Genomic DNA, 20,341 nt, shown 5'->3' with positions numbered 1-20,341 from the left:
GGTTGCGGACTATGAAATCACAGAACAGTAAACTGATGACGTGGGTGCTTCTTTTGCAGGACTATGATTTCGAGGTTAAGGTGGTCAGAGGGACTATAAACTGTGTGGCTGACGCCTTATCCAGAAGACCGGAAGACGACATCTAAAGAACTTATGGACTCTGTACATGGTATATGGCAATGTAAAATGTTTGGACAGTTATGTGTTGTGTTATGATAAATGTTATGCATTGCATGTTTTTGTATACCTGTATGGTGGAAGTGTAAGTATATTTGAATACTGTAGTTATATTAAACTGTGTTGATAAATGTAATGCTTGATGTTGTTTTCAGTTGTTTTGGGGAAAAAGCACCTTAGCTTTCCCCCACAAAACAACTTATTAAAGGGGGAAGGTATGTGACGTGTGCCATGACGTCACCTGCCTGTCTTGGCTAAGGCTGGAGTTTCCTAGCCTATGGCAGGGCAGGAGGTGGGTCTTAAAGGGGTGGAGTTTTTGTATATAAGGGGGGTGTGCAAAGAGGGAAAAGGTTGTTGGGGAATTAGAGAGTTGGAGAGTGAGAGGGTTAGATATAGGTTAGGTAATTGAGTAATTGAGTATTAGGTAACAAAGAACTGTGCAGGGTTAAGGTCTGAGAAATATAGTGTGACTAGTGAGTCTTTTACTCAGTGACTTCCATCTTATGTTTGTATTCAATAAATCATCATTTTTATTTTTAAATCCATACTAAGTCTGAAGTGTCAGGTTTATGTGTGGTTGGTGGCAGCGAAGTGTGTATGTGTGTGTGAAGGATCGTGACCTGTCATTTCTTGTGGTGATGTAGGAGGAGGTGGCAGTCGCGACAGTGGGTATTCTATTTTTTTGGGGGGGGAGACTGGGTTGGAAAATTCCAACCATGCTTACAAGGGAGGATGCTTGAGACCAAACCTCCCAGCCGACTTTGAGTCTGGATTCACCACATACAAGCAGACTCCACTTCGACATCTGCAATGAAATTTTGGGACAAATTTTTGTGCACTATTGATAAAAGGGTGATGCACACCCTGAAAAAGTAGGATTTTACCCAAGAAACCTTGCAGCTTGTGTGGACTTTTATTGGTTCATTAAAGGTAACACCTAGCTCTTGCATTTGTGTAACCACACAGCCTTTTCCTAATTCTTTCTGGATGGAGATAAAAGCTATTGGCCAGAATTCTACTATTGTTTGCATAAGGTTTGCATAACTTACAACTGCTATTGGCGACTAACTGACAAGGTGCTGACATGCACTTTGGTCATGTGCCTACTTCTGTGCCCAATTGCACAATTAACACGTGGTATCTTGCCAATTAGCTGCTATCTGCTGAAGCAAGTTACACAAACCCTTATGTGAACATAAGATACCAGTCTCTGTCTAATAGTTTCAGTCTGTCTGTCAAACAGCATCTGTCAACCCAAATTATTTCCTCTGCTTTGTTGACCTTCTCCCTCCAAATCTGCTCTAGAGATTTGGCCGACCTAGTAGAGCAGGTTTGTGTCTTGTGGAGAGGACTCTAAGGCAAGCCAGTATTTCATGTTTTTTAAGGAGTTTCATGGCGCAGTGGTTAAACTGCTGTACTGCAACCAAAACTGTGCTCAGGACCTGGGGTTCAATCCCAGGTAGCTGACTCAAGGTTGACTCAGCCTTCTATCCTTCTGAGGTTGGTAACACGAGTACCCAGCTCACTGGGGGGGGGGGGAGGACAGACAATGTGTAGCCTGCTTGTAAACCGCTGGTACAGTTTTTTAAGTGCTATCGGGTGGTATATAAGCAGCATGCTTTCTGTGTTTGCTTTTTAAAAATTGTGGTTCACTTGTCCCAAACTGATTGTGGGTGTAATAGGAGGTGGTTGCTATGATCTCAGTAACAGTCTGGGAGGGCAAATGGACATGGAAGCAAAAGCTGTAAACAAACTTATACTTTCTACCAAAATGTCTTATAGCAGAGGTCCCCAACCCCTGGTTTATGGCCCGGTGCATGTCCGTCGCCTGAGCTGGACCAGGTGACAGAGACAGACCTCCCGCCCCCCGCACACCCCGTTTGCAGCTGTGTGCATGCAGTTTTTTCAAACTGAAGGTACCTTTCCTTTTGAGAAGTGTGGAGTGACACATGCCTTCTGAAGATGGCATACTAAGACTAATGTTTTTAAAGAGCAAAACTCTTGATAACTTTACTTTTTAAATAGTATTTTTATTCAATTAGATTTTAAAGAACCTTTCCCTCCCATCTGCCCAGGAAAATAGCAACTTTAATGTTAATGCATTGATTGTAATGTGCTAGTTCCAAGTTCTGCCTTAGACTACATTGCTTATTTATCAAGTATGACTCCCTTAATTTTTCTGCAGACCATAACATGTGGCAAAGGCAAGTGACTTTAGATATGAGAAACACATTCTTGGGCTTTTAAAAATTGCAGTCAAATCCCAGATTCTAATTGAGAAGTGTTATTTTAATCCAGAGAAGAATAAAGAAATTTGGTATAGGACATGGTTTTAATCATCATCATCATCATCATCATCATCATCATCATCATCATCATCATCATCATCATCATCATCATCATCTCAGAACTCCAAGGCTGGAAGGGACCCCATGGCTCATCAAATCTTGGTAGGGATGGTGGGGAATTTGATATCATACTTGAGACACATATTTCAACATGCATCTTGTAGAAACAAACTATTAACACCTTTTGGATAGATGTGAAAAGAGGTATGATTTGGATAGACCTTCTGTTATCAGTGAACAGCATCTATCCTATATATCTTAGAGATGCACGAAATAAGTGATAAGACATAGTGTTTGCAGTGAAGATTTTACTCATACCATCAGAAATAGAGGGTGATTTTTGCCCAGAAAGTGACAGATCCCACCCTCCCTAGGTCTTTGCTTGCTTTATGATGTATTTTTATTCTTCTATAAAATTTTTATCGAACTGGTTTCTAAAATAAATGTGACAAGTAAACTAACCAAAATGCTTTTGTTTCTTAAGATGTCCCTTCCACATACTCAGACATTTTCCACTTATTATGCTACAGAAATAGGAAAGGTGGTGGGAACTTAAAGATGTCTAGTGCTTGAGTGGAAGCACTAAAAACATTTTTTAAAAAGGCACCCTCAAAACCTCTCCCAAGTAGGAAATACAAGCAATGGTTTTCGCAGAAACAGATTAGCTTTTGAGTACTTCAGGCTCAAATCAGAAAAAGTCTCTCTCCATTCCAAGCTGTGTAACACTAATTCAGATAAAGAATTCTGAAGGAGTCAAAACTGCACCTTTTAAATAATTTTTGGGGCCCATTAAAGTTATTATCAAACTATGATTTTTTTATTTTCGTCCTGGGCCACACAGCTATCTTCCTTTTTAATCCACAAAATGACACAATACATTTAAGTTTATGTGTAAACCATTACTAGAAGAGAATTCTGGATTTCCCAAACAGTAGAGAGGATATTTTGGCCTGCCCATAATGTCTTAGTGCTGAATTCAGACATTACAGACAGATACTGAGAAGCCAGATCAACCTCATGATGATGAATACACACACTATCTGTCAGCCACAATTATGATTATAATAAATGGGACAAATAGCAGAAGGGCACAGATACAAAAGTTAGAAAACGTTTTCAGTTCATGCCCTGTACATTATAGAATGTTCTTTAAAATAGACACTGCCCCTGTACAGTTTGCAGATGTCCAAATACAATTACATCACTGTAAAAACTAGTGAACAATTGGACAATGAAAAATTATTTCTATGATAACAAGTATCCTGAAATTAGTACACCACAGCATCTTTGTATCCAACATTTGCCTTTTTCTGGTCTCACTAAAAAGAATGTGGCATTAGATGCAACACTAAATTTTATAAGAGGGAATAACTATATTCCTTTGGGCAGCCTGGACACATCAATAATCTGAATTTACAAAATTCATAATAGATGCAGTGTGTAAGGGTTTGGCATATCTTCCACTTGGCAAAGCACAGTTCCTATTGTATGGTCGTGGACACATGTATTGTCCCATTGGCCAGTGCACAACTGACGCCTAGTGAAAAGTACACAGAAACATCAAGCTATTTTTAAATGTAACAACAGAAAACAATCAAACCAGAAGTTCAGGCAGCAGGTTAAAGACACTATGATACACATCAAGGTTCCACAAACAGAACTGGGCAGATGGGCTACCAACCAACATAACAGATGGACAAGACAAATTTTAAGAACAACAGAGGCATTGAGAAAGATGCTTGGGAGGCCTCAAGAAATTATTGCAAAAAGGATATAATAATTCAATTAAAGATCGCAATGGATGGACGATATGGCACTTGACATGACTGACCCTTGGGATGTTCAGACAGTCATGAAAAATGGCATCTTCTGCAAGAATCCTTTCCCAGTGTAACCTCTAAACCAGCACATGGGCAGCAGACGGCACACATGTGACTACATTCATTTTATACAGTATAAATCGCCCAGAGTAGACACATTCTAGATGGGTGGTATATAAGTCTAATAAAATAAAACAAACAAAAAATATCCTCAATTTCTTCCCTTTAGCAGGCAATGTTATTCTCCAGAAACACAGCAAACACAGCATAAAAATCCAGCTGGAGAGCAGGCCTGGATTGATGGTAGGTCTGCAGGTACTCACGCAGGCCTTACTAAGACTCCCCACTTGGGAATCAGTTAGACTTTCATATACTCAGGTGTAAAAAGAGCCACTATGTGTGTACAACTGAATGCACATAACAAAGTTCCTGTGATTTGGAGCCCTGCGTAATTACAACTTATTTTTTACAAGTACATCTGTGCTTCACTAGAAAATATTTAAAAGAACACTGAGGAGTCTTGAGACCCGTGAAGCCAAGCGAATCATATCAGTTTACCCTATTAGGCTGCCTTTCCAGTAGAGCTGACTTGCACTGGAGTAAGAATGCAAAAAATCTTCCCTTGTCCTTGAAAAAGCTGTCAACAAGAGAAAGGTTTTTCACTCTTGTGAGAGAGCAACAAGACCAATACTTTTCCAGTAGCAGCAACATGAGCAAAAACTCCTTACATGCTGTGTACAATCTTGTGTTTTGGTTTTTAAAAAATCAAGAGGTGCCACACACAAAATAGAAAGTTTTTGCCCCAAAATGCTTCCATAGAAAAGATTCCAAAATATGAACAATGCACAAGAACTTGCAAGAAAGTAATAAGACAAGATATACATATCTGTCAGGGAGAATCCAGAATACTACCTATAAAGACTGGATTCATCTGGGACAACTATCCAGTTGTAGATACTCCCGCTTGTCAAGAAGGAGGCAGGAGAAGTTGGGGCACTTGTGCATCCTGCCTAGTTGCTCTCATTGCAAATCAAGCCTCCTGTTTGCCTCCTGTGATATCAAAACCCAGCAATCTGACTTTATTTGTAAAAATGTCTTTCGTATGACGAAAAGAAGAACAGATTAATTTTTAGAACGATCACTAAATTACAATGAATCCTGGTGTGGCCTAGATAGTGTTATTTAGATTCACAGAGTTCAAACTAAGACTTAAACTCACCCAGTTACTGTTGGGAACCGTGAATCTGGTTTTTCTTCCTAAGCAAAACCTTTTCTTACATGTAAATCATGCAACAAAACCACCCCCAACAGATTGTTCATAAGTAGACATGGGGGTATTCGTATTAGGTTATGAGTTATGTCCACCACACAGGTGGACATAATGAGAGTCCGACCACCTGGGGCTGGACTGTCCACTTGCCTTCCACTGCTGCTACGGGCTCCATGCTCCCTTCCTATCGCTCTGGAGCACGCGGTCGACTAGCTACTCCTGGCTGGAGGCGGGACAATGAACCTCACTGCCAGGTCAAATAGTGGCTCGTCAACCGAGCACTCTGGAGCGATAGGAAGGGAGAATACGAATGCCCCCATCTCTATTAATAAGCACAAGCATTTATTGAATCTTGAAATAAAGTAAAAATTATGTTGGCATTCAAAATAAAGATTGTTTTTACTTTCTTCTATGAAGAAAAGCACCAGTCCCCACCATTTCCTGTGAGTCTACCAGAAAAAGACTTTGCTTTCTTAAAAACAAACACAAAAAAAGCCAGACTAAGTTTAACTGTAGCTCTTTCTTCACACATTCTCTTCATTAATATAGATGAGGCCTAAAGTGAGAAAAACTACAGACTGCTTAATCGCAACTCAACACTAATATTCTCTGGAAAAGTCAATTTCAAAATAAGAATAATAACATTGCTTCTTGCACCTGAGCACCCACAGACAATATGAACTATAAATAAAAAGGGTGGCCTTATAGTGAGTCAGACTAGGCTATTGGTTCAACTAAGCCATCATAGCACTTTCAGGTTCTCAGTACTGTCTAATTATTTTTTCCCCTAGGTATTGTGGAAAACAAAAGTACAGTAAAGTATTTTCACTGCTTTTATAAAGGCTTCACAGCTGCTCTTTTCAATCAAGATATTTATTAGCTAACCCATTCCTTCCTCGATGCTAGAGGAAACTTAAAAATCTTTCAACCAACATATCTGGGTGATAGTGTTATTGTTGTCATTATCATTACCATCATTAGCCCCAGAATCTCCAGTGGCCATGCTGGCTGATGATTCCGGGGTATGTGGTCTAGAAAGCAAATTTTCTAAGCTCTGAGCAGGACCGTGCTAGGGAATTTTGGAAGTTGTCATTCAAAAAGTAACTTCTCCAAGGACTGTAGCAAGTCTGATGTTGGAAGGACTCCAGAAACGTCCATAGCCCATATATATATTGCATTTGCACACTGGCACAACATGGAAAGCAAGCATGCTAACACTAACTCACTTTGGTTCTGTGGTAGTGAGAGAGAAAGAGAAAAAGTGGTCAGTGTGAGCTCTGAAAGATATTGTATGCGTTGATTCTGTGGTGGTTTTGATTTAAAAACAACCACCACCCCGTAGTGCTTGGAGCATTCTCTGGGCAGTTTACAACATAATTATGCAAACAACGACATCTCCCCCCAGCAGGCTGGGTACTCATTTTACCAACCTCAGAAAGACAGAAGGCTGAGCCACCCTTGGACCAGCTACAGTCTTCTCTTTCCTGCAATGGGCCGACTGTTACTGATGCGTGCAAGCAATTGGAGGTGAGTTTTCTTGTTGATTTGTAAAGATGTCAAACTCTTTTGTTTCTCTGAACCCCACCTACATTTGTTTCTTCACACATTCAAACTGTATATACTTTGCATATTTTTCTAATGGGCACATTTGTTTACACATTATGCCTTATTTACATATTTATTTACTATACATTTCACCAAATGTATGAATTGGATTCCCAGTGTGTCCCGCCTGCTTAGGCATTTCCCCCTGCCAAGAATATATGGAATAAAGGATTTGAAAATTGTAAAGTTAAGTACAATCTCCAATTAAATGGTGAAAAAGAATATAGCTTTTAATGATAAGTTAATGTTTAGTATTTTTTTAAAAAGGAAAGGACTGATAAATCAGAATATTTTTAGAGTTATATGGGAAGAATTTATTCATTTTTTATTAACAAAGGGGAAGGGTTGTGTACCTTCACAAGAGTCAATGTATTTCTGAAAGTGGAATGGGGCTTTGAAATTGAGAGAAAACAGAATATCTCCAATGGTCCTGTGAGGTGTGTGTGGAAGGACACTGCACTGTGTGCATAAATTTAACAAAGCGGTTTTTATATTTGGTTTTCACCTGTTATTTTTTGTTGGAGGGTGTCTTGGTTTCAGTTAGTCTGTATTTTTATGTTCACAGTGGGACCCTTGTATCTGCAGGGGATCAGTTGCAAGCCCCGCCCTCGCCGTGCTGAAAAACATAGACCAGTGGTTCTTAACCTTTTTGAAAGAAACGCCCCCTTGAGCCATTGAGGAAGTTATCATCGCCCCCCTCTTATTTCTTATTATATCTTGTTTGTTTGTTTGTTTGTTTGTTTGTTTGTTTGTTTGTTTGTTTGTTTGTTTAAGACACTTAAATCCAATGACCCCTGAAAACAAAATTCAATTCCAAGAAAATGAAATGCCCCCAAAAAGTAACATTTAATGATTTAGTTGCAAGCGAATTTTAAGACTCAAAAAGAAATATAAAAAGGGCATAAAATGCAGGAACTAAAAATTTCAAGACGAAAACTCTGAAACTAAATTAAGATAGGAGGAAAATATATATTCATGCACACTGTAGAAAGGCTGCAGCCATCTTCACAGGTTTGGCTTGCTCCAGCGCCCCCCTACTGCTCCCCTTCTGCTCCAGCGCCCCCACACCGCCCCTTTTCGTTCTACCGCCCCCCTGAAAAATGAAATCGCCCCCTGGGGGGCATTATCGCCCAGGTTAAGAACCACTGACATAGACTATAGCCAAGGCTAATACATTAGCAAATGCTATACACAGCATTGTCTCCAGCTCCCTCTAATGGCCAGTTCTTCCAACAACATTGTGGAAATTTATTTCTCTAGCAAACATTGAATTTCGAAGGGCCAGAAGAACTAGAGACCAAATTGCTAACATGCACTGGATTATGGAGAAAGCCAGAGAGTTCCAGAAAAACATCTACTTCTGCTTCACTGACTATGCAAAACCCTGTGACTGTGTGGACCACAGCAAACTATGGCAAGTTCTTAAAGAAATGGGAGTGCCTGACTATCTATCTTCTAAGAAATCTGTATGTGGGACAGGAAGCAACAAGTAGAATTGGATATGGAACAACTGATTGGTTCAAAATTGGGAAAGGAGTATGATGAGGCTATATATTGTCTCCCTGCTTATTTAACTTATATGCAAAATACATCATGCGAAAGGCTGGAGTGGATGAATCCCAAGATGGAATTAAGATTGCCAGAAAAAACACCAACAACCTCCGATATGCAGATGATACCACTCTGATGGCAGAAAGTGAGGAGGAATTAAAGAACCTCGTACTGAGAATGAAAGAGAGCGGAAAAAATGGTCTGAAGATCAAAAGCAAAAAAACTAAGATCATGGCTACTAGTCCCATCACCTCCTGGGAAATAGAAGGGGAAGATATGGAGGCAGTCACAGATTTTATTTTCTTGGGCTCCATGATCACTGTAGGTGGTGACAGAGCCATGAAATTAAAAGACGCCTGCTTCTTGGGAGGAAAGTGATGACAAACCTCGACAGCATCTTAAAAAGCAGAGACATCACCTTGCCAACAAAGGTCCGCATAGTCAAAGCTATGGTTTTTCCAGTAGTGTTGTATGGAAGTGAGAGCTGGACCATAAAGAAGGCTGATTGCTGAAGAATTGATGCTTTTGAATTGTGGTGCTGGAGGAGACTCTTGAGAGTCCCCTGGCCTGCAAGGAGAACAAACCTATCCATTTTGAAGGAAATCAACCTTGAGTGTTCACTGGACGGACAGAACTTGAAGCTGAGGCTCCAATACTTTGGCCATCTCATGAGAAGAGAAGACTCCCTGGAAAAAACCCAGGATGTTCGGACAGTGTGAAGGGAAGAGGAGAAGGGGACGACAGAAGATGAGATGGTTGGACAGTGTCATCAAAGCTACTAACATGAATTTGACCAAACTCCAGAAGGCAGTGGAAGACAGGAGGGCCTGGAGTGCTGTGGTCCATGGGGTCATGAAGAGTCAGACACGTCTCAACGACTAAACAAACAAAAGAGGAAACACTGTACATAGCTTGGTCTCTGTCTCCCTCTGGTGGCCAGTTTTGGTAACAACATATTTACAAATATAGTGGTGCCCCGCATAGCAAGGTTAATCCGTTCTGGATTAACCTTCGCTATGCGGAATCGTCGCTAAACGGGTAGGGAAAATGTATTTAAACGCATTAAACTTAGTTTAATGCGTTCCAATACCTTTCTTACTTACCCGTTCAGCGAGGATTCCAATTGCCGGCAGCCATTTTCGCGCCCTCGCTAAGCGAGGGCACGGCGTGAAAACGGCTGCCGGCAGCCATTTCTGGGCTTCTGGCGGCCATTTTGGAGCCGCCGAACAGCTGTTCAGTGGCTCCAAAATGGCCACCGCAATACCCGATCTTCACAATGCGGGTTTTCCCCATTGCGAAGATCAGGTATGTTTCCGTATAGCGATCCCGAAAAAGGGATCGCTATACGGAAACATCGCTATACGGTGCACTCGTTAAGCGAGGCACCACTGTATATATTTTGGTACTTCTCTTTTAATATTTTTAGACTATGGATAAATGAACCAGTGGCTATTGATCCTGTGGATAAGTGGCTCCTACTGTACTTTAATACAGAAAAATACAGAAAAAAGAATGTTATTTTAATTGAGATTACTGATGAGGTTCTTTTTCATCCCTAGTGCTTCAGGCTGTGAACTTCACAAGTATTAAAGCCAATTGTGATTTCTCTTCATTTTCCTGATTATTAAATATACAGTTTTGGGCCAAAAAAAGTACATTAATGCAGAGGTAATCATGCACAGCAAACCACCCCCCCCCGGCAGCTGTGGCAAGCTAAAACCAATATTATGTAGTTGGAGCAAAAGGGGAGAGGCTCTTAGTCTTTGGAAAGATCACAAGCAAGGCTTAGTGATATGTAGGCATGCATGTAGATTCCTCTTAATTTCAAAGAACTATTTTCTTGTCCTTCTGCTGAGGCATCTTTGGATAAGAAACAATTTCCATGTAAAAGTCCTTGCTGGATCTAAAACAGGGAAAGGAGGAGGAGGGGAAGAAACAGGGAAGACTTGTTTCTGCCATACAGTGCCTCAGCTAGGGCATACAGTCCCTATTAGCTATCTAGTCTAGCCATTCTCTCCCCTACAGCCAAGCAGTCCACTTTGGGGCTTCAAGCCAGGGTTGTGCCTTCAGTTTGTTCCCTCCCAAAGACTAGGAGGTCATCCCACCTCCTCCTCATACTCGTCTCCAGAGGCATCACCCATTAACTTAGCCTTGTGGGTTCTCAAGATTCTAGGATTCTGAGGCTTAGACTCCTGGTTCTCTGAAGGTCCAGGATCTCTAGGGTCAAGCAGGTCCTCCATCCCATCAGGCTTTGGAATATCCTTGCTGGAGGACTCCTCTGCTGACGTCATGACACTAGTGGAGTTTAAACTAGCCAATGTGTTTAGTGTTAGATTTCATTCTTTGCCTGGATTGGATTAAATAATTCTATTCTGCTTCCAAAGATATTGAGGCTCCATGTTAAGTACACACAGGGCAGGACGGTGGATGTGGTTGAGATAAATCAGCTGCAAATGCCCATATAACAAAGCTCCCATGCCATTAAAACCATTGTAACTAAAATCCAGTTTTTATGAGACAATTGCAATTATGGCACTAGTCCCATTAGTGACATTTCCTACTTAAAGCAGCTGTTGAAAATCAGTAGCATTAATGTAATGGGGTAGACTGGCCAGCTTCTTCCAAAATTAATCAAACAAATTAGCACTATGGAGTTTTAAACAAAGATTGTTAAGAGGTTACAAGAATACCCCATGGAAGTAATAGACACATCTGGAGTTTGTCACAGAATTAATGGAAGATTATAGATCTACTCACTGAAATAATCTGGTTTAGAGCTGCATAGCTCATATGGGCTCAGAGCAATGAAGAACTACTGGCTTCAGTTCTTATACAATATGTTTATTTATTTAATTATCATACTCCTTAACACTCATTAATCAGCAGCTAATTACAGCCTTGATTTTAATAACAATAATAATTGATACTGAGAAATACTGACTTGTAACAAATATTTCTCATTTTTTGCATGTACACACAATACACATGTCTATTATAGTTCAGTCTAAGTAAAGGAATGAAATATTCCTCCTAACAGTGAAGCAAATGATCTATTCTGTTCTACTAATAATGACATGGTCTAAAGTGTTCAAGTCTTAGAGGGAAGAGAAAAATATGAAGGAAAGAAACGTAGTGACAAGAATTATGGTAACTGCAAATGTGTGGCCATCTTTTTGAAGCTGGATGCCCAGTATTAAATAATGGTACCTAACTAAAGCATTGATGCCTCTCTCAGATAAGGAATGCCTAAACTAAGTGAGACCTCTCTGCTCAGGTGAAAATTAACATCTTGGCTGAGTTGGAAATTGTATCAAATCATAAACATCTTGCCAGGTTTATAGAAAAATAGTTTTGTGCATAATACAGAATTTAATGGTGCACTTTCTTTTCAACAGAACTCATTTATCTAATGAAACCATCTAGCTGTATAGTACAATGTACACTTATCCCTTCAACAATGCTGAGATCAGGGGCACTGGACCCTCCCGTAGCTCAAAATCTGCTTATAACTCTTATGCCCCCCCAACATAACTACAAAGCACAAACAGTTGATACAGAGAGAGAGAGAGAGAGAGAGAGAGAGAGAGAGAGAGAGAGAGAGAGAGAGCTCCCCCAATCCACATTGGCCTCCTGGCATGCCCAAGTACCCTCCTTGGCTGCCACGTAGAGCCGCCATGTCTGGAGAGGGGACCAGCCAGGCTGCCACCTTTGGACCAGGGGCCATTCCACCACCAATAACAAGGACCTTGGTAAGTCCAAAACTCACCTTTCTCAGGAACCTTCCTGGAGCTGAATAGCGGCACCATATTTGTTAAATAGTTATTTTATTTATCGGGGGGAGGGAAATCTGTGTGTAACCAAAAATGTGCTGCTTGGACCCCTGTAATTCAAGGGGGAACTGTATGTTTTCTATATCTTCTGCCAACACGTGAAAGCTTTGTAACGACAGTACCTGTAACTTTGCACCAAAGGATTTTTGTTTGTTTGTTTTGGTTTTGGTAAACATAACTCTGGTCCTTCCTGCAAAATCAGGCCAGGATACACTAGGAAATGAGCTCCAACTCTGTTCTCCAGAACAAAGATCAACTAAACTGGGCACAGGCTATAAAGTGGATCACAGCACAATCTTAGGCACATTTAATCAGAAATTTAAGTCCTGTTGAGTTTATTGAGATATATTCCCAGTTAACTGAGTGGAAGTCTGCAATACAAACATTTTAGTTTGGAGAGATAGAGTGTGAAGCCCAAGACTTTCCCTTGTGAGTTTCTCCATTGAGAACGGTAAGATTCAGGACTAGAGCATAACAGACATAACTCTAAACTTGGACCTTGCCAGGGCAACCTGCTCATGAGGGGGTCTTCATGGTGCTGCCTTGACCTCTTCTGGGGTCAGGCCATTAAAAGCAATACAGGGGTGAGTAAATAGGATTCCTGCATGCATTTCTCCACCTTTTTTCCTTTGCCTATTCAGCACTTCACAAAAACAAAAACAAACTTATTCCTTTTTAAACATGCCTGACAAGTAGAAAACTCTTTTATGAGTATTGGGTGACTCCATACACTGTGGTGAAGAACAAATATGCAATTAATTTACAAGTTTACATCTAGTAGGTGGCGCAACCTTTTTAGCTTTAGTTTGATACATGATGTAGATTAGATTTGATACAATTGCCATTTGGAGCTGGGTAAGGCCACAAAACTATGAATCTGATCTCAAATAAAATCCTACACCGTATCTTATATTGCACAGATTTTTGTCAATGCAGGAGCTCTTCAGATTACACCTCATCAAACAAAAGCAAATTAAACCTTGACTTCCTTTTCTCAGTTTATCACAAACAGCTTATTTAAACGCAGGACAGGGGGAAAAAATCTACAAATAATGTTTAAAGATGCAGAGACTTGTTAAGGAACAAACTGTGTTTTGAAGCGTTTAAGCACGGGTGTTTGTTTTTATGTTGTCACCTGATGTATTCAGATTGAATTTTGCTAAGAAATTAGCTTCCTTTCATGGAAAGGCCAACATTTTCACTACAATTTCTTATCTGACGCAAACAGCAACTGCCACAACAGGAAGCCATCAGAAACTGCTAACAGAGCATGACCATCTACAACTGGAAGCAGAACCCTTCAATCTGTCTCCCTAAGTGAAGACTGGATTGAGTTTTACCAACATTTACAGGACACACGCTTGAATGTCTGAGCCCTGCCAATATCTTTCCTCCATTCATCCACTTAAATTTACTAAGTATAAATTCTGAAAGAACATTAGCTCCCAGGGTTTTCATTGGGAAGTTGAATAATCCAAATCAATTGCATTACCATAAATAAATGTCAAAAGAGCTGAAATGCATTTCTTTGATTAAACTGTCAAGAACAAGGACATACAAGAAGAGTGATTTTTCTTTTATTCCTCTTGCTCAAAGAGAAAACTAATAAGCAAAGCAAACATGTTATGATCTACGATTAATAAAATACTAGTTGATAACTTTAAAAAATGCAAAAAGAAAACCTTGCTGCCCTTTTCACTTCCCAATAGTAGCTAAGAGCATCATTGCGTAGGAAATTTTATGTTTTTCCAGATGATGGACCTGAGGTTTGTACTTTAAGCAAGAAACTGTCTTCGAGGCTAATACAGAATAGGGTTGCCATATGTTCTTTCTTCAAATCTGAGCCAGCCAAATTTGCAGATTATGCAGCTTTATTGGCATAACAGAATCACAGAATTGCAGAGCTGGAAGGGACCTCAAGGGTCATCAGATCCTACTGTCTGCCAAAGCACAGCATGAAGGCATAAGAGGCATAATCTCTAATTCCATTTTGGGACTGCAATTCCCATACCCCTTCCCACCCCAGTAGATATTTATTGCTATGAATCAAATACTTTCTATGCCTTGTTTGTAGGCAGCAGTGCAAAGACCAAGCATTTCCACAACTGCCGCATTTACCCGAATCTTCAGTACACATCTATGGGGCTCCTGTTAAACTATGTATGGCTTCACTCATTGGCTAATGTCATGGAAATACCTGCTTCTTATAATACTATTTCTCCAAAACAGTAACTGCACATTTTAACTTACATCTTCAATTCTATAAAAGCAAGAGATTTACTGAAAGAGAGAGAGAGAGAGAGAGAGAGAGAGAGAGAGAGAGAGAGAGAGAGAGAGAAAGAAAGAGAGAGAGAGAGAGAGAGAGAGAGAGAGAGAGAGAGAGAGAGAGAGAGAAAGAAAGAAAGAAAGAAAGAAAGAAAGAAAGAAAGAAAGAAAGAAAGAAAGAAAGAAAGAAAGAAAGAAAGAAAGAAAGAAAGAAAGAAAGAAAGAAAGAAAGAAAGAAGAATAGAATCTGTCTCAGGTAATGAGCTGAACAGGCAATTAGATGGCATGTCTGAAATCTGGGCAAAGCTCAGCCAACTAAGTAATATGGTGATCCTAATGTGTAGAGTGCAACAATACACCACATTGCATCATCAAATATTAAAGTCCTGCATGGTTAATGAAACATATGATACTTAAACTGCAATTGTCAAAGCTAAATAGGTAACAACCTGCTCAGTAAAATTTATATAATCTATTCATTTAAGACATCTTGGCCACTTAATCCTATATGTTTTAGTCAATTAATGGATTACAGTTCCAAATATTTATATGAGCCAGTTGGTGGTGGGGGGGAGGAAGATGAGACTATCTCTTTGAAAATGATACTGATAAATCTTAACACCAATGAATCAGAGGTGCTTTTAAAAATTGTTCTGAAGGCTTGATTGATCAATTTGAGAAATTATTCAAACATTGTAACTGTAGTTACAATATCAACCTCATTGCCAAGAGTTTGAGTTGACTGTGGCAGGGGTCATCAACCCCCGGTCCGTGGCCCGGTGACGGTCCGTATGCTTACTGGAACTGGGCCGCGGAGACAAGTCTCCGCCCCTGCCTCCCCCCAGAGGGGTGTGTCGCACTTGCTGAGGGGTGTGTTGCCCTCCTAACTATGCACTATGGCATGCTCTTGTCCCACTAACCTGTGTTCAGAAGGGGAGAAAAGTGTGGTGTTTTAGTGTATGCCAATTTGTTGTTGTTCCAGCTACTTTAAGGAAACCCAACTTTCAGTCAGCTACCAGCCCATGCTGCTACAGGAAACACTATAGTGTAGGGCTGGGGACTTCGTGGCCATTGAGATCAGCGCTTAGCAAACATGCAGGATCATGACATTTTTGGACTAACAGCTCCCCAAAACCCTGACAACTGGCTGTGCTGGCTAGGGTTTCTGGATGTTATAGTACAAGAAGAAAAGAGTGTCACATTTGGGAATCATTTTTCAGATGATGTTGGGCCACATGTTGCATTATTAACCACTGTTGCTTATGCTGAATCGGCTTGCTTGTCTCTAGCAATAACAATTTCAGAATTATTGTTTGCACTCAGGGGATCACAAATACACTTAAGGGGGCTTGGGAACTATGTTGTTCTCCATTGCTCTCTCTCTCTCTCACACACACACACACACACATACACACACAGAGAGAGAGGGGGGGAGTCTGCTGTTGTCATTCCTAGCATCTTAAATCTCCTTGCATGCCTTTGGGCCCAAGTATCAATTTAGAGTTCATTGAAAGAAATAAAATACTCTGGACAAGACTGCCACTCCCTCCAAAAGGGGCCAGACTCATCCATAAGTTAATGGAAGAAACTGTTGTATTAGAGGGAAAGGGAGGGCTGATGAAGGAAGTACCTCAGAGAACAAACGCAAGAGCAGGGGGAAGTGGAAGGCTGATCAAAGGGGAGAGAATTCTGCTGCCGGGAAGAGTGTTTGGGCGCACATTGGACTGTGATCCTCAAACCTCTATCTGATAATCCACTCCTAGAGATGTCATTTCTGGGGAGCAAGAAATACGCAGCATGCAGCAAGTGAATGTTGTGCACCAATGATCAATGTCCATGAAGGCCTACACAGAATCAACCAGAGACACATTTAGGGCGAAGGGGATATAATTTTATGCTCAACTGCACTGCATAAACAAATACAATTAGTGCCAATTTAGACAAGGGCTTTTAATGGCTTTGTGCTGTGTTCTTTTTTTAGTTGGTCTGTTTCATAATTAGTTTTTAATTCAAGATAATAGTTTAATTGTGTTTTAACATGTTAACCTTGTGCACATTTCTGTCTGTTTTTAATCTATTTAATCTATTTTTATATGTTCTAATTTTGTTATGAGCCACTTGTACCCCAGTTCTGGAAGACAGATGGGATATATACTAAGTCAAATCAAATCAAAAAAATTGGCATGAAACAAAATAGTTCTATTTAGTGATTAACTTGGACTCTTTTTAAAAGACTCTTCTCCAGTGAAAAGGCTATATGGGGGAGTGTTTTGCTTTAAATCTAATGCTTCACTGCTCCACAGCTTTTTCAAAACAGGGAGCAGGTTTATTCAAATTATCCAGCCTTGAATTGTTTGAGGGAAATAAAAGAATACAAATGCTGCCTATGTCTGTAATCTGAATTTCAAGATGACAGCCATGCCTCCTGATCAATAATTTATTTTCATGTATTGCTTTTATTGTGCAAATAGAATATCTGAGGATATTTCAAAGTAGATCTGTGCAAGAGCTATTATCTCTGCCAGTGAGGAAACAAAAATGCTGCCTAAGCATGTATCAGTGAATTTCTTGTCTGCAAAGACTAAAGTGTGTTCACTCATTACTTATGCTTTAAACCTGAAAAAAGTTTCCTTTAAATTTCAAGGTGTTGCCCCCCTCCCCCAGGAAGACATTGCCAGAAACAAATGTAGGGAACACAACATGAAAAAACTTTACTATATTGGGGGCTATGACTTAGATTCAGAGGTCCCAATACCGTGTACTGCTGTATAATTTTCCAGGTTATTGTCAGCTTTGACAATAGAATAATCACTGGACAGGTGTGTGTTTGTGGCTAAAGCCCCGAGATTACATGTTGTGCCAATCAGTTTTCAACAAACCCACAGACATGATGATGGAGTTTTTACTCCGATCCACCAGGCTAAGATAAATTGAATGGCCCAGCTCTCTTCCAGTACTCTTCACTGAAATTTTGTCCACATGTCCTCCCAAGGATAAATATGATTAAATCTTTGATCTTGGGGGGCAACAATGGTGGGTGGTTGTACTGAGGAAACTAAATAAGGCTCAGAAAAAAGGGGAATGTTTTGGGGGGAGACATTGTGTTCTTTAAATAGGATCTGCACGGATTTATTCCTGTTTTCTTTCCATTTATTTTGTACGAATTTTGCAAATCTGACTGGTAGACTGAAAGAGTGAGGCATTGTCATACCTCCTTCAGTTTTGTGTGTGTGTTCATTTTTTATTTTCTTATATGCTAAACTACTTCCTCATTCAATTCCTTCCCTTCATAAGGGGATACTAAATATTTACAAATGTTCCCACCTTTGACTTAAAAAGGGTCCAAAAATGGGCAAGCATTAAGGGACTAAGCAAGAACAAAAATACCAGCACCTTCTTCGCCAGTAGGGGCATTAATCATCACTATCATCATCTTGGAACTGCAGAGCTAGAAGGAACCCTTTTTGTTGTTGTTTAGTCCTTAAGTTGTGTCTGATTCTTCGTGACCCCATGGACCAGAGCACGCCAGGCCCTCATGTCTTCCACTGCCTCGAGGAGTTGAATCAAATTCATGTTGGTCACATCGATGACACAGTCCAACCATCTCTTCCTCTGTCATCCCCTTCTCCTCTTCCCTTCACGTTTTCCCAACATCAGAGTCTTTTCCAGACTCTGAACTCATGAGATGGCCAAAGTATTGGAGCCTCAGCTTCAGGATCTGTCCTGAGTTGGACACGACTTTAACTACTAAACAACAACAAAAAGAGGTTCTTTAATTCCTTCTCATTTTCTGCAATCAGAGTAGTATCATCTGCATATCTGAGGTTGTTGATATTTTCTCCGGAAATCTTAATTCCGGTTTGGGATTCCTCCAGTCCAGCCTTTCGCATGATGTATTCTGCATATAAGTTAAGGAACCCTATGGATCATCAAATCCAGCCCCTGTCAAGGAGGCACAATGGGGAATCGAATTCCCAACCTCTCGTTCTGCAGCTAGATACATATCTAATAGATGGAACTATCCAGCACAAAAAGACCTTGGGCTGTTAATCATAAACTGTTACAGAGTTTTGAATTCTACCCAGAAATATCCAGCTGCACAGCAGAAGTGCAGGGACCCACAGAGCAGCTTCAAGTCTCCCCAGAGTAAACCAAAACTTTGTTCTCATCAACTGGCACCTGCAGTCTCAACAACTCACTCCCACACATCAGCAGGAGAAAGAATAAAAGTTTTAATTTACTCACAATTCTGAACAGATCAAATGGTTATCAACTGCTTACAGGAACAGACCAAAACAGACTCACAGTCTGCTTCCAGCAGACTGCTGTAGACTACATTCTCTAACATAATTGCACTGTAACGGCTAAGTAATTGCTGGTGAAGACTGCTGGAGGAGAGCCAGAACACTCAATTTATCCTAGTCTGGTGGACTGGAGTGAAAACACCACCACCCAGGTCCACTAGGCAAAGGCATTCTCACTCACCAACCACCCAGACACTCCTGATTGACTGGTCTTCCCGCACTCTACCCTGGTCCTCTCAGATGTTAAGGGTAGCTTCAGAAGGAGAAGAGAAGATGATGGCCAGCCTCCCATGTTCCCGGGCTTGCTGGACTGCAAACAGGGTCCCCATGTAAGGATGGCACCTCAGTCACCTTAGCTTTTCCTAGCAATAGCAGCCTGAAAATCCACAGCTTCTTTCCAGCCTGAGAATATATTTCTTCCAAATACCTCTCAGTCAACCCCTCTCCCTCCTCCTCTGTGTCTTCATTCCAAGTGCAAGCAGATTTTTAAAGAGCAAATTAGATTAGCTTTTAAAACTGAATAGTTGAATAGATGGCAGAGCTGGCCTACAATATTTTCTTGCCTGAATTGATGGACAAGATGGCAACATCTTCCCCTAACTCCGTATACAGAAATTGTCCAGATTAACAGCAGGATCTTGTTTCAGCACAGTTTAGAGAAGCAGGGAAGCCTACCCGACATATAGAAATATATCTTCCAAAAACACTCTTTAACATCTGCTGCCCAAGGCAGCTCTTTTCCTCTCCATCAAATGATGCCAATGACCTTGAGAAAAGGCAGAGGAACGCTTCAACTCTCCTTTTACCTCCACTATTGTTTCCCCATTCACCAGCCTTATCCACACCTGTCTCTCCTCTTCTATTACCCTTGTCCACACTAAAAAGGACTTTAAAAAAAAAAGTCCTCAACATCTTTTATCTTGTCAACAACTAAGTAATGACACCATAGCATCTTGAGAGGCAGCTATGGAAGCTCAAGAGAGAGTCAGTGGAGAAATTCCATTTCTGCTGCACTTGCTATGACATCATCCAGAGTATTATACAATGGATATAGAATTGTATCCACTGCATAATAAAAACAGGTGATATGGAGGGGAAGCAGGCTTATACAGAGTGATAGGCCACCTCTGTCTAAATTACTGAGTGGAAATTTCCAGACACATGTTACCAG

At 40.5% G+C, this 20,341-nt stretch overlaps 1 protein-coding gene across 4 annotated transcripts in view; it reads right to left on the bottom strand.

Annotated features, from left to right (window-relative positions):
• PRKN (parkin RBR E3 ubiquitin protein ligase) overlaps positions 1–20,341 on the bottom strand; it is a 982,733-nt gene that overhangs the window by 220,550 nt on the left and 741,842 nt on the right. The window lies entirely within an intron of this gene.

The sequence above is a fragment of the Pogona vitticeps genome, chromosome 1 (assembly GCF_051106095.1).
Source record: "Pogona vitticeps strain Pit_001003342236 chromosome 1, PviZW2.1, whole genome shotgun sequence".
Taxonomy (NCBI): Eukaryota; Metazoa; Chordata; class Lepidosauria; order Squamata; family Agamidae; genus Pogona; species Pogona vitticeps.
This window is presented reverse-complemented; position numbering and strand designations above follow the sequence as displayed.